At 37.0% G+C, this 13143-nt stretch overlaps 1 protein-coding gene across 3 annotated transcripts in view; it reads right to left on the reverse strand.

Moving 5' to 3' along the window:
- ASB4 (ankyrin repeat and SOCS box containing 4) overlaps positions 1-13143 on the reverse strand; it is a 117323-nt gene that overhangs the window by 38447 nt on the left and 65733 nt on the right. The gene's annotated exons all lie outside the window — the stretch shown is intronic.

Raw genomic sequence — 13143 nt, forward strand, 5'->3', positions numbered from 1 at the left:
CATATGGCCTTTGATAGGAGAATTTAAAGTAGAGAGAGCCAGTCGGAGAAGGAAACCTATAATACTAATGGGAGAGAGGGCTGGAATTAACACTTTCTTGCTGAAGAAACACTTAGGAATTGTCTGGGGCAGTAGTAAGCAACCCAAATTTAAGAAAATAGACTTAGGATAGTCATATAGTTGAGACCAAAACAATTAGTATTTGAATTAAAAGAAACTGCTAACAGCTAAGTTTAGTGACAGGGATATTTAACTTGTACCCAGTTGTTTCCATATATTTTAAACCTTGCTATATTAGAAGCAGGAATTAGAAATTGATCAAATTAGAAATTGATCAAGTTGCTGTATTAGAAGCAGGAATTAGAAATTTATCTTTTTAATTAAAGAATTTAATTTTAAGGAAAATGAATTAATGGATTTTTAATATATCTTTTTCTATCACTTATCTACACCTTTGTTGGAGCAAAGCCAGAAAACCCAAATAAAGGCATTATACTTAGAAAAAAATATCAGCTTCTGTGTTAAGGATCTGCTTTGCAACTCTAAACCTTCTTTTTTTAATTTATTTTTTAGCATATATGTAAACATGTATATGTACATGTACCTTGTATATACTTGCAAGTAGCGAGTTTTCTTCTTCACCTCTTTTAATTAAACACACGTTTAATATACCCAGCTATCTTCTCGGGGTTTTTTTCCAAGAAGAGCCTTTAAAATCATCTTATGATGGTGAAATTTTTTTAAGCTAATGGAATTCTAATACAGCATTTAAACTGCTCTTTTATATAGGTAGTATCACCTTAGCACAAATTTTTCTCCTAATTTTTCAATTAGCCAAAAGTCCCAGAAGAATAAGCAGTATGCAATTTTCAGCAAGGCATTGTAGGACCACCCTGGAGTCAAATCGGTTAGAACGGGGCCTGGTTAAATTCTACCAATTGTGTTAGCTGGGGCCTTATTTAACTACTCTGAGTTTCCAATTCCTCATCTATAAAATGAAGAGAATAATATGAATAATAAGAACAATCTCACATGGTGCTTGTGAGGATTAAATGAGACATTTTATTTTAAAGTACCTGACATTCCACATCACAGACACTTATATGTTTCTTTCCTTTCCATTTTCCCCTTCATATGCATATATACCAGCAACATCAATTTCCTTTATATGTAAAGCCAATGCTGTTAACTTTATTAGGCTAGATTTTCCATTAAGCATTTATCCTTATTCATTAGCTAGGAGGACTGCTGCACAAAGATATTAAATTATTTACTCAAGTTTAATGAATGAAATTTAAAACCTTTTTCCCCTGCTTAACATGAATGTGCCCTTTTCAGTATGCAGAGCTTTGTTGAGTTTATTCAGAAGCTATTGCTAAGTGCTTAGTTTGGAACACAGGATTAATGAGCCCAGAGACATGGCGTTGGTCACCATGGCAACCAAACTAGCTTTGCCCTATTCCAAGCCGAAAGAAGTGATGTGGGATGCTTAACTCTGGCCTGCAGTATATAGCTGGGTGTTCTTTTTTATATCTCTGACTCCCCATTGATGCTTCCAATTTTCCCCTAATTCTCTTGAAAAAAAGAAAAAAGAAAAAGAATATCACTGCTTCTTTGGGGCTCTGCTTTTTCATCAATACCACCTACCTTCCTTCCTGAATACATTTATCTCCCCATCAGTTTCTGAAGACTTCAGCACCTGACTCACATGATCCCTCTCCACACAAATTCTGGGTGGCTTTAACAATCACTCGGTTGACCACTTAATGCCCTGTCTCTCAGTTTCTCGATCTCATTCTCTCCTGTGACTTTCTCCTCCTTTCTGATCTGGTGACTCCCACCTATAGACATACCTGGACTGAGTCATTACCCTGAAACTGATCAGTCTCCAGAAATTACGAATTCCCAAATCCAATTCTCTGACCAAAACTGCCTATCTTTGTACCTTGGTTTCATTAGAACCCCTCTCCGTGACCTCTTTGTCCATTAGACAGTCCTTATACTCCTCCCTTCCCCTTCTTATCCAGCTGAGTTCTATTCTCCATCACTTCAATCACTCTTTTGCCAAAACTTTAAACTACCTCCAACTCTTCATAGCGCCTGCCTAGTGCTGTGAATGAACTTAATCCTGAGTGAACCCAATTATCTACTGTCTCAGCACCTGCACCCAAGCAGCTGAGAGCTATATGGCAAAAGTCACACTACAGATGCAGTGCCACCTGTACAAGACCGGTACCACCATAAAGTCAAACATAAAAACTCCACTGGGTCCTTGAGACTGCTCAGCAAGCCAATGTTTCTCTACTCAACTTATTTCCCCACTCTCCATAATAATTACTTAAAACCTTTTTAACTTCCTCAATCTTTTAACCCTTTCCCCTCTCTTTTCACTCTCAGATCTCCTCACCTCCACTTTACATAGAAAATACCTTTCAGAGGGAAACTTCCTTAAAGTCTGACTACCCAGTGTCAACTCCCATCCTCTCTCTTTTTTTGCCTCCAGCTACAATAGAACAAGTGTTCTTCTCTCTAGAGTCAATCCCTCTGCCTCGTTCTAGATCTCATTTCCCAAACTTCTCAGAATCCTCATACCATAAACTATCTCTCCTCTACACTCTGTCCTCAATGTCTGCCTCACTAGTGAATTCTGTCATCAGTTTCATAAATGCTCAGGCTTCTGTTATCTAGAAGAAAAAATTTCTCAGCACCATTTCCCTCTTCATCTGCCTTCTTGCCTCCTCTTCACAAACTCTTTAAAAGTCTTGTTCACACTCAGACTATCTCTTTTTCATTATCAATCCCCTCTGTTTTGATTTCTGCATCTTCACTCAGTTGATTGCTACAGTCTCCTTCCACGTCACTGAATCCAATGGAAAAATTTTAACTCTCAATGTACTAGATTTCCCAGTAGTATTTGACACTTCTGACTTCTCCCTCCATCCCAGCTTGCTCTCTTCATATGGGAAAAGAATAACCCAGAGTTATTTTGACAGTAACAGTCATGGAATTGCTCTGGTTCAAGCACAATTGTCCTCCCTAGTTCTAGTACTTGTTCTTTATTGACCATTCAATAAACATTCAACAATCAATAACCAATATGTATTATGCATGGGCTATGCTGAGCAAGACTCTGTTCTTATGAAACAGAGTTTAGTGAGGGGTGTAACACTAATAAAAGGATTAAGCAAATAAAATATAGGTGCCACAAAGGAAAATTACAATGTGCTATGAGAATACAGAATAACACAGGGACCTAACTTAGTTTAAGGGAATTCAGGAAGAATGATCTTTGGAACTGATGTCTGAACTAAAGCCTTAAGTAGGAGTAGAAGTTAGCTCAGCCAGGCAGATCATTCTAGAATGCATGTATACCACATTTGCATTCCAAGTCCTCTTCCCCACCTGGGAGCCTAGAATACTGGCAATCAGGCCTTGGCCCTCCAGAAAGAAGCCAGGTAGAGATTTCTTTGGAGAATCTGACCAGCCTAAGAAAAAAGATCTAAAGATACTATGTCACCAAGTCCTCAAATTACAGGTCCCATTAGATCCCCTAGAGTGAAGTCAACAGTGAACTAACCCCACTCATACACGTAGATTCCAAATCAGTGTTTAGTCACTCAATTTTAAATATCAGCAGACAGCCAAAGATTATAAAACATCTAAGGAAAGCCTTTAAGATGGCAGAGACAATAAGAAACTAAGAAAAATAATAGGGAGTAAATCTCCTAGAAAGTAGAGCATTAAGATAAAGCAACGTAAAACAGGAGAGACAATATAAGACAATTAGAAGAACAGTCCAGAAGGTACAATATCCAAATAACAGCAATTCAAGGAAGAGAGCATACAGGAAACAGAAGAAAAGAATTCAGGTAAGAAATAATTATGGAAGATTTCTCAAAACTGAGAGACATGCACATTTTGGGGTTGAAAGAACCCAGTACAACAAGTGAAAATCAACCCATCAAGGCACATCATCATGGAATTTCAGAACATCAAAAAACAAAAAGAAAATCCTAAACCTCTCAGAGAGGAAGATAATAAGTCACAAAGAAACCATGAGGAAATAAAATGGCCATGGAGAAATGCCTTCATCATTCTAAAGGAAAATGATTATCAATCTAGAATTCTGTGCCAAGTCAGGGTAAAATAAATGCATGAGCAATTTCTTGCGCCCCTTCTCAGAAATCAACTAACGGAGGCCCAAACAGGCAACAAACCAAGATCTAGAAAGACCCAGAATCCAGGAACAGGAAATCTAACATAGGGAGAGGCAAAGGGACTCTCCAGGATGATGAGAGAATGGAGATTTCAGGATGACAGTGGTTGGAATAGATCTGAAGTCTCCAGAAGGGACTTTTTTCAAGAAAATAAAACTGATTAGATACCTGTTGAATTGAAATATTTTCAGAAAAGATTAAAACTATTGGCAAAAGTTTTGGGGTTAAAATAGTGGTGATTCATTAAAAAAATAAGCAAATGAATAAAATAAGACAATTAGCTCCAGGGAAAACAAAATGTTGTACAAAGAAGGAATGGTTATCCTAGTTTAGTACAAGCCTCATAGTTATAATGTCATTATATTGTGAGGATGGAGGATAGGAAAGATACTTGTTTGGGGAGGGCAGGGAGGAAAAGGAGCCAGAGCCTCATCTTCCATTATGATAAATCAATAGATTATCAGAAAACTGTTTATGTTGCTACTTATTCTTTTCAAGTTTATGCATAAATAAATGGTATTTATTTAGCAATATGGAGATAAATATCAAACTAATCAGCTAAAAGAAATGAAAGTGGTTGCCTCTGAGGAGCAAGTAATCAAGAAATACATTTTTTGTAATAAACCTTGAATGTGGTATCCTCTTAATGTCTTTTAATCAATTTTTATATTTCTTCCACCCTTTGTTGAATATATTTTCTAAGTCCCTTAAATTTCTTGTGGTTTTGTAAATACATCTTTTCTTTTTTTTTTAACATCTTTATTGGATTATAATTGCTTTACAATGGTGTGTTAGTTTCTGCTTTATAACAAAGAATACATCTTTTCTTATTATAATTTCTCACTACTTGTTTCTGGTATATAGAAATACAATTGATTTTTGTATATTGATCTCAAATGCAGTACCTCTTTTGAATTCAGTTATGAATTCTAACCATTTGACCTTAGATTTTCTTGTTTTTTTTAAATCTAGACAAACATATAGTGTGGAAATAATGGATGTTTTGCTTCCTGCTTTCTAATCTTCTTACATCTTATTTATTTTTCTTTTCTCTTTGTGTCAGCTAGAACCTCCAGGACAAAGGTGTGAGATGTGAGAGCAGCAAACTTATTCCACTCCTGATTCTCAAGGGGAGGCTTCTAAAATTCACTACTAAATAGACCATCAACTTTACAAAGCCCTGCTTAAGGCAATGCCTTCCCAAGTGTGCTATGATTTTACATGGGACATTCTTTACTGGGCTGGAGCACCTGCTGCTTGACTGGATGTGAGAGATGACCTGCAAACAAATTTCAAGTTCATTCATTCAGAGCAGAGGAATTGAAGATAATGCTTCTAGAAAAAATAGCAACCAAAAGATGAGGATTTTTAAAGTCATTCTCTGCCATTTGAGAAAAGAAGGTCTCTGGGTTGACAGAGGTCAAGAATTTGATTGCCCATTATTTACTGTTACTATTACCTTCTATGTACAGCAAGGGATTTTGGCATATTTTTTATAGTGATGAATCAATTTTTATAGTGATATAAAAGTTCCTTTAAAATTAAATTTAATAAGTAATGTCAATTTAAAGAAAATATTAAATTCTTATTGTACAGGTGTATGTCCCATACAGCATATGGGACAAAATTCCCCAAGGTTATTTGCAAGTGACTAGGAGGGTCAGATTTGTGCTATTACAATATATAACCTAAGAGATGGAAAGACAGAAGGTGATGGACTGGTGAGAGAGGTGTCTGTCAAGCAGGCATATCTACTTCTTGGCTAAAGTGAAGTCCAATGACATCTTGCCTTACTGTGTTCACATCATTGAATAGGGAATTTCCTAATGTGCAGGTAACTCATGCCACTGTCACACCAAGTAGCAGGGGACAGTCTTTTAAAAGGCACGGTCTCCTTTACATTGCCCTCATGCTACATTCTGCTAGGGAACATTTGAATTTTTATGGCTTTCCTGCAGTAACAAATTTTCCTCCAACTGTCAGGATTTGCTTCATGCAGAGAAAAGCAAGCAGCTTTCATTTTCCTCTTACGAAAGGGAATAGGTAGAAATAATATGCTGCTTTTCAGCCAGCTAAACCTGACATGACTCTCTTTATTTGTAGGGAAATGCAGGATTCACAGAAAGGACATTTTCACTGAGGTAAATAAGCCTTCTCAACTGATGAACACTATTATACCAATACCAAAGGAAACAAAGGCCAGAAGATGGGGGCATTAAGTAGAAAGGCAAACAAAAAAATAGCAGACAAAATCCAGCCTGAGGACAAAGCAGGCTCTGCAACATTGAAAAAATAGGGGAAAATCCTTTAAGAGAAAATTGCATGCAATTTTTTGGCCTCAATTAGCCTTTTCCACAAAGAGCACTTTTCCACAAAGAGCCCATTAAATAGCAAATGAAATTACGTCGGTTTTCAGTTGCCATGGCATTGGTTTTCCTCTAATGGACTTCTCTGGTCCTGAGTTTAATGTTAGCCTGACTTATTTTCCTTGTCTGTGTGCTGTCTCAATTCCCTCTGTCCAGCTACAAAGTGATGTATGTGACTTCTCAAAGTGCCTACCACATAATCCTGGAGAGAGAAAATTCATCCCTCAGCTATCTCCCTAGAGACTGAGAGAGTAAAACTGACCAACAGCAGCATTTAATTAACTGTGAACACAACAGTTTCCATTTACTAGATGGCAGTAGTTCCCTTCCATGCACTCAGGGCTCCTGGAGCCATTCCCAGATCAGTCAGAGACCATTTATTGAGTACTTCCTATGTGCCAAGCACTGTCCAAGAAACTGAAGACATAAAAATGCAAAAGAAAGGCTGCAAGATGCTGACAGTCTTCTAGAATTTCCAGACTAGAAGATTACCTCCAAGCACTTCTCTTCTCCTTTTCTCTTTTTCTCCATTCATAAAATGGGTGAAATTTTACCCAATTACCTGATTTACAGTTTTATTTTGTTTTGAAATATTTTCCAGGCACCACACTTAAAAAAAACACTTATTCTAAGAGTAAGGATCTGACATAACAAATTTGCTTTTTTGAAGTTACTTAGCTACAGCTAAATATTACTTACGCTATCAAGTTTGACTCATAATTCAGATATTATTTTCTGATATGCATAATCATATATAATTTTTAGAAAATTAAGTTTATGCAGTTAATACACTCCTATGAACTTATTTTAAAAAAATCTTTCTATGTCAATAAACATTCTTTTACAATATCATTTTTAACGTCTGTATGGTATGGAGGTAACAGCTTAAATTTTTCTATTATATATAAAAATATTTTTAAGTATTTCAGTAATATCAATGACTCTCTGAGGGCAAAAAGAAATCAGGCAACTTTTTTGAGACTCTAAGTACATTAAAAATTAAAAATGTCAATATATATCTTTTAAAATTGTGGTATATTTTAAATGTATTCCTTAACCAATCAAAGCTTTTATTGCAAAAATATAAAATAAAACACACTATAACTACACTATTTTGAAGATTCTCATAGAATTAGGAGAAGTCTCAATTTCTAGTGTACTACAGATCACGTGACCAAGCACAATTCTGTTACACGATAAATGTCTTTCTTTCTCATCAGTTATCTCTGACTCAGTGTATAACCTTGTTTAGAGATATACCCAAAGTCTGAATCTGAGACCCTACATCAATGAGAACCCTGAGTCAAAAGGTGCTGAATTAGTCCCTAACCCTAGAGGCAGAATTTCTGAGTTTAAAAAGGTTTTAAGCTTTTGATATTCCCCTCAATCGTATGCATTTTCACTCCATTAAGCCTGTGTGAGAGCACTGCCCCACGTGTTTGTCAACATATGTATTATCATCTTTGATATCTTTGTTAATGTAATAAACACAACAAAACATCTAATTCTTATTTTTAATTGACATTTTACTGATTACAAGTGATATTATGTTACCTTTATTTGTCGCTTATATGCTCGCCTGTTTTTTTTCTGAAATACCTATTCCTGTTCTTGGTCCCTTTGTGCTTTTTTTTTTTTTTCCTGTTAGTTGTTACCCTCCTAACTTTAATTTTTAAAGTTTCTTTACATAGTAAGGATATGAGCCCTTTGTCATATAGTCCCAAATATTTTTCCCAGTTTTATGACTGCTTTTTAATTGTATAATCTGTTTGCCACACAGATGTTGAAACAAACATTTTTGTGTTCTCTAATTTATCTTTCTTGTTATGGCTTCAGCCTTTAATGACGTGGTGCTAAAGGGTCAGTTATCTTTAACAGACTTCCTTCTACTCTTCCTCTCGTCTCGGGTTATCAGTCCAATTCCTCGTGTCAGCCTACAGGGGGCGTTGCTCAGTCTCCTCCTACCTCTTTACTCCTCCCTCTCTAGGTAGGTCTCCCTCTGTGGACAGGGATAAAGCACATGGGGAATAACTGTGTCCTCTGGGAAAGCTGTGTGGTAACACCTCTGAGGAAAGACGAGGTCGGGAGCTCACTGTTAGTCCGTGGTTGATGAAAAGGCAGCGATATAAAAGATCAATAACTAAACAAATATATAATTTCTTAACTTTCCAAAAATTTTGAAGATAAACAGCTTAAAAGTTTAAATTAATTAGTTAAAATGTAGATTAAAAAAACTAAATCTAAAAATAAATGTATAAGTAAATGTGAAAGGTGGTGATGGCCCCATGCGGGAAGGTAAAGTGGATAAGCTCCAATGGATGCCTGTCCTTCTCCAAGCATCTCTGCACTAGGCCCTTCCTCCCAGGGCAGGAAAGAAGCAGAATAAACGGGGTTGATTTTTTTTTCCCTTTAGTTCTCACAGGTTGAGAAGACCATAGCATCTTCAAGCATGTTCTCCCATTCTTTCCCCATGACCTTTCCATATCTTCCCCTCTCCCATCCAATTTCCAGTCTTTCTGCTCTCATTTTGGCTGATGACTTTGTACCAGATAGGGACTCCCTCATCTTACCACAACCAAATCTACAAGTGCTTTGGCATTAAAACCATCTTTTAGGGGCTTCCCTGGTGGCGCAGTGGTTGAGAATCTGCCTGCCAATGCAGGGGACACGGGTTCGAGCCCTGGTCTGGGAAGATCCCACATGCCGCGGAGCAACTAGGCCCGTGAGCCACGACTACTGAGCCTGCGCGTCTGGAGCCTGTGCTCCCAACAAGAGAGGCCGCGATAGTGAGAGGCCCGCGCACCGCGATGAAGAGTGGCCCCCGCTTGCCGCAACTAGAGAAAGCCCTCGCACAGAAACGAAGACCCAATGCAGCCAAAAATAAATAAATAAATTAATTAATTTAAAAAAAAAAAACCATATTTTACTTTGGCTTACCTGCTGAAAAGGAGGATGTGTCTCAAGGTCTCTGGATTTCATCCCATCTCAACTTTTCTAAGATTTGGACCTTTCAGTTATCCTGTCTCATGCACCTTCAACTGTTTGCTTTCTATAAATCATTTCCTTGAGCGTACAAACATTTCCTTTTATCTTCAACTGTAGATAATAGTCTCCTGTGACAAACGCCCCCCCCAACCCCCTTCAGCAATCATGCTACTCGTATGCTCACATTTGCAGCCAAATTTCTTTTAACAGTTGTCAGCATATGCCATCTCTAGTTTCTAACCTCCCATTCACATCTTCTGATCTGGCTTCTGCACCTACCATTTCACCAAAACTATTTTTGTCAGTGATAACTCTGTCACTTAATCTAATGAACATCTGATTAAACCTCTCAGTAGCTATCAATACAGCTGACCACTCCCCCATTCTTGAACCTGCCTTTTTCTTAGTTTCTCTGATGTCAAAAATGCTCTTGGATTTTCTCCAACTTCATTTATCAATCCATTTCACTCTTTTTTTTTTTTAGTGTGGAATATATTTTAACACATTCTTAGAAATAAAGAATTATAGAGGAAAGTGGTTATCACAAGGAAATCAAAACCCTAGAATAATTTCACTCTCTTTTATTGCCTCCTCTCCATCCTGCTAACATCTAAACATAAGAATTTGTCAGAGAGAGGCCGCGACAGCGAGAGGCCCGTGCACCGCGATGAAGAGTGGCCCCCACTCGCCGCAACTAGAGAAAGCCCTCGCACAGAAACAAAGACCCAACACAGCTAAAAATAAATTAAAAAAAAAAAAGTGTTACTCTTTAAAAAAAAAAAAAAAGAATTTGTCAGAGCTTGGTCCTAAGTTCTCTTTTATCTCTCTACACTGTTTATCCAGGTGAGTTCATTGATTTCCTTGGCTTCAAATACAATCTATAGGCCAATGGCTCCTAAACTTACTGCTTTAGTTCAGAGCTCTTCTCTGAAATATATACTTTTATATCAACTGTATCCTTGACTTATTCACTTTGATGTCTCAAAGAGGTCTGAAACCTCTCATGTTTAAAACTAACCTAGAAGGACTCACTCTATGTGCTTTTGAGGCTTGATATAAAGCAACCAAGTCAGTGGAGGATTAGCAAAAGATAGATATATAGATCAACGGACCCATACATATTTGGCCAATTGACTTTTTTTTAAAGATTTTTTTTATGTGGACCATTTTTAAAGTATTTATTGAATTTGTTACAATATTGCTTCTGTTTTATGTTTTGGTTATTTGGCTGTGAGGCATGTGGGATCTTAGCTCCCCGACCAGGGATCGAACCTGCACCCCTGGAAGGCGAAGTCTCAACCACTGGACCACCAGGGAAGTCCTGGCCAATTGACTTTTGAGAAAAATATCAAAACAATTCAATGGTGAAAGAATAATCTTTTCAACAAATGATGTTGAAACAATTGGCCATCCATACACAAAAAAAGATGAACTTCAACCCATACCTCACACCATATGCAAAAAATAACTCAAAATGAATCAAAGACATAAAAGTAAAACCTGAAATTATAAAACTTCTAGAAGAAAAACAAAGGAGAAAACCTTTGTTACTTGGGTTAATCAAACATTTCTTAGCTAGAATACAGAAAGCACAAACCATAAGAGGTAAAAATTGATAAACGGAATTTATCAAAATTAAGTACTTCTGCTCTTTTAAAAACACCATTAGAAAAATGAAAATCCAAAGAATGAATTAAAATATTTGCAAAACACATATTTGACAAAGGGCTAGTATCCAAAATATATTAAGAACTCTCACAGATCAATAACAAGAAAACAAACAGCCATAAAAGAAAAGAAGCAAAAGAAGTGAACAGATATTTCACCAAAGTGAACACACAGCTGGCAGATAAATACATGAAGACATACTCAATGTCTTTGGTCATTAGAGGAATTCAAATTAAAATCATAATGAGATGCTATTAATACTTATTAGAATGGCTAAAACAGTTTTTAAAAATCTGACATTACGAAGTTCTGACAAGGATGGAGGATAACAGGAACTCTTATACACTGCTGGCGGAAATGCAAAAGGGTACAAGCACTTTGGAAAACAGTGTGGCAGTTTCTTATAAACTTACCATACAACCCATCTTCCCACTCCTAGGCATTTACCCAAGTGAAATGAAACATGTCCATACAAGAACGTGTATGCAAATGTTTATAGCAGCTTTTTTCAAAATTGTCAAAAACTAGAAGCAATCTAAATGCCCCTCTACTAGGGAGTGAATAAACTGTGTTACATCTATACACGGAATACTATTCAGCAATAAAAAGGTATGATTTACTGGTGAGTGCAGTCACACTGATGAATCTCAAATGCATTATGCTAAACTGGAGAAACCAGCCTCAAAAGGTTATATATTGTATAATTTAATTAATATGACATTCTGAAAAGATGAAACTAAAGGGACAGAAAACAGATCAATAGTTGCCAGGGGTGGGGGGAGAGTGAGGAAATTAACTACCAAGGGCATCGGGGGATTTTTTGAGATAATTGTGGTGAATGGTTTCACGACTATCTATTACTCAAAAACAGTGAATTTACGGTATATAAATTATACCTCTGTAAACCCAACTTAAAAAAAATGGTATAACGATCTCCCCACATACATGCTTCTTCCCCAAATTTTCCCATCTTAAAAAACGGCATCACTCTCCAGCCATTTTCTAAAGCCAGAAACCTGGCAATGATTCTTTTTTTTTTTTTTTTTCCCCACACACACACACCTGGCAATGATTCTTGAAACTTCCTTTTCTGTCACCCAGCCCCACCCCCACCTATATCAAATCCATCTCCAAGTCCCACCAATTCTGCTTCTAAAACATATTGCAAACCCATTTTCTAATTTTCCTATCCAAGCTTTCCCCTTAGTGCAAATCATCATCCCCCTCACCTACACTATTGCAAGAGTTTCCCTGCTGGTCTCCCTGCTTCCATTCTTGGCCTTCTCCAACCCAGCTTATGAATGACCCCATATTGATGATTTTAAGTGAAAGTTAAACCGTGTCATTGTCTTGCTTTAAACTTTTCAGTGGCTCCATTTCTAAACCCCATACTCGGCCCCCATCAGGCCATATATGATCTGACACATCCAATGTCATTTGGCGGCACTCCCCTCTACCCTCTTGTCCCTCCCACCCACCCCCGCATGATACTCTGGCCATACTGGCCTTCTTCCATGTGTTGGATATTCCAAGTTTTTTGCTCCCCTAGCAACTTTGCACATGCTATTCCCTAGCCCTAGACTTTTCTTCTTTGCTCTTGTTTTTAATGGCCAGCTCCTTCTCATTATAAAGTTTCAGCTTAAATATCGTATCTTTAGAGAAGTTTTATACATTTTATAATAGTTTACTCCTGACATTCTCTTTCATAGCACCTTATTTTGCTCCTTTCCCAATTTACAGTTATGTATTTATAATTTATTTCATCAATATTCATCTCCCTTACTAGAATATAAGCTCCTAGAGGGCAGAAACTATTTTCTCTTTTTACTTTCTTAGCACATTACCTGACATCATAGAAGCTAATAACTATTTGTTAAATAAATGTGTAAATTAACGAGACTCCTACA

The sequence above is a fragment of the Eubalaena glacialis genome, chromosome 8, assembly GCF_028564815.1.
Source record: "Eubalaena glacialis isolate mEubGla1 chromosome 8, mEubGla1.1.hap2.+ XY, whole genome shotgun sequence".
In the NCBI taxonomy this organism is placed as follows: Eukaryota; Metazoa; Chordata; class Mammalia; order Artiodactyla; family Balaenidae; genus Eubalaena; species Eubalaena glacialis.